Below are 2,533 nucleotides of genomic sequence, written 5' to 3'. Positions count from 1 at the left end.
TCTGCTGGCACCGAGGGAAGCATGTCAAAAATCCCAAGCCCGACGTCCTGGCACGCGGGGCTGATTGCTTGCTAACGGTTGGGAAGAGTTCTTTTCCGGTTAAAATTTGGCCCGCAGCCCCTGCCGGTTCTGGCTCTTCCAGCTGTGTTGCAGACAGAGGCAGCTGGGCTTAACTGGGAGGTCAGCGATCGGAGTGGGTCTCAGGGTATAGCGCTCAGAGTGAACTGAGAGGGTCTTTGCAAAACCAGGGGTGCAGAGTTTAAGGGGGTCTTGGGCTGGGGAGCTAGGCTGCGGTCAGCGGTGACGAGGCCCTGGCATGGCAGGGCCAGCAGGAGCTGGCAGGAGGGGAGCTGTCGGCCCCTGAGTCTGGGATGCTCTCAGCCCACGGAGGAAGGTCATTGTGGCACCCCAAACCCTGATACTCGGAGGCTGAGCCCCGGGACAGGCTCACATGCTGATAAATGGCGTCCTGCCTCCCCAGGGCTGACCCACCATCAGATCTCCTCTCTGCTCAGAGCCGGCAGTTGCCCAAATCTTGCTCTTTCTGTCCCTCCAGTCTTGGGGAGCCAAGGAGGATGGGCATGGACAGTGGAATGAGACCCAGTGGGTATTGGGATGGCCTAGATGCCAGGGCCGAGGTCCAGCCAGACTGGCACTGAGTCCACGGTTCTGTGGTCACCGGTAGACCCCTCACTTCTTTATCGCTACCCACACCTCCCAGCCTCCTCAGTCCTGGCCCATGCCTCCCCATCCTGGGCATCCTACAGGGGATCTCGGGGCACATCACTCCCCTTGCCTGGAGCTGCAGTGACAGATCCTGTCCACACTGTCGGATTTGAGTTCTGGGGGTCTGGACAGTGGTGCAGTGGTAAAAGGCAATGCCGCATGAGGCAATCCTACATGGGAGGTTCCCAGTTCGAGTCGAGAGCCCTCCCTGAGAATGCCAGGCAGGCACACGCCCGTGATCCGGGGCTGGCCGAGGTTGGCGGATTGCAGCGTCGGGACCCTGGCAGGGCCTAGTTGCTGCTCGGGAAAGGTTTGCTCAGCGACTTCCTTTTTGGTGGGAAATGTCTGCTTTGCTATGGAATGACAATGGTAGAAAAATGATTTTAGTGGTTTGGGCCCTGAGCAGGTAGTATGGTGGTTGAGGGCGTTGGAGTCCCACGTGACTGACCGTGGTTTGAGTTCCAGACCTGGTGGCCTGCTTTCTCACTTTCCCTCTCTTAAAAAAAAAAAAAATTATTTTAGTGATTTTTGATTATTAAAAACACTCTATGTACAAGAATATCCATGGGGGGCCCAGAGAGTGGCACGATAATGCAGATGGACTTAATGGGAGGGCCCCAGGTTCGTGTCCTGAGGCCTCCGTGTACACGACATGCCGTGTGTGTGTGTGTGTGTGTGTGTGTGTGTGCACATGACCCTGATACAGGGTGGCTAAGGCTGGGGGTGGATCCTTTTGGGGGTGACTGTCTCTCTCTGTCTCTGCATTTCTTGTGGAAGAAATAAGAATAACTTCAAAAAAAATTCTAAGGACCAGTAGATGGTGTGGTGGTTAAGGCACTGGATCCCACATGGCTGACTATAAGGTTCAAGTCCTGGACACGGAGGCTTGAAAAATAAGCCAGGCACGTGTACATGTGTGCCCAAAATCCTGAGAGGAGAATGAAAGAAAATGAACTGCAGTGTGGCCATCCCCCATGGGTGCTTCCTCACTTTCCTCTGTGACTCTCGCTCTCTCTCTCTGGTGAGCATGTGCACCCTATAGCAAATTTAAAAACAACAAAAAAGAACTTATCTGTTTATCTGGATATCTGTTTACATTTATAACGTGTCTCTAGAAGGATATTAAGAAACTGAATAGATTTGGTTGCATCTGGGGAACTATAAAATGGGATCGGAATAGAGATGGTGCCTTCTGAATTTTGAAATACATAAATCTGGGTCAGCAGGTGGCATGGTAGTTAAGGCGCTGGACTGCCCCATTGCTGACTGCAGTTTTCTTTTTTTATAATTACTTATTTAATTGTATTTATTCATTCATTTATTTTCATTTGACCAGAGAGAAACACAGAGAGAAAAAGTGAGACAGCAAACCACCAGGTCCAGGACCTGAACCATGGTCAGCCATATGGGAGTGTCCAAGCACCTTAACCACCACATCACCTACTGGTCCCTCCAACTATAGTTTGAAAGCAAACCTAGTGGCTTGCTTTCTCTTTCTTTCTCTGTCTCTCTGGTGAGTGAATGGGCCCTATAGCAATTTTTTTTTTTGAGAGGTTTTCGCTATAGGGCGCGTGCGCTCGCCAGACAGACAGAGAGAGACAGAGAGACAGAAAGCAAGAAATCCCCTCTCAGGGAGGATGGCCACGCCGCAATCCCTTCTCCTCCATTCTCCTCCTAGGATCCTGGGCACATATGCACACACGCCCGGTGTGAGTTTAAAGCCACCGGGGTCTGGGACTCGAAGTGCGGTTGACTACGTGGGAGTCCAGTGACATAGCCATTACGCTAACTGCTGGTCCCAGCTAAT

This window comes from Tupaia chinensis, unplaced genomic scaffold (assembly GCF_000334495.1).
Source record: "Tupaia chinensis unplaced genomic scaffold, TupChi_1.0 Scaffold000531_1, whole genome shotgun sequence".
Lineage (NCBI taxonomy): Eukaryota > Metazoa > Chordata > Mammalia > Scandentia > Tupaiidae > Tupaia > Tupaia belangeri.
The sequence above is the reverse complement of the archived record's forward strand: the minus strand, read 5'-3'. Positions refer to the sequence as shown.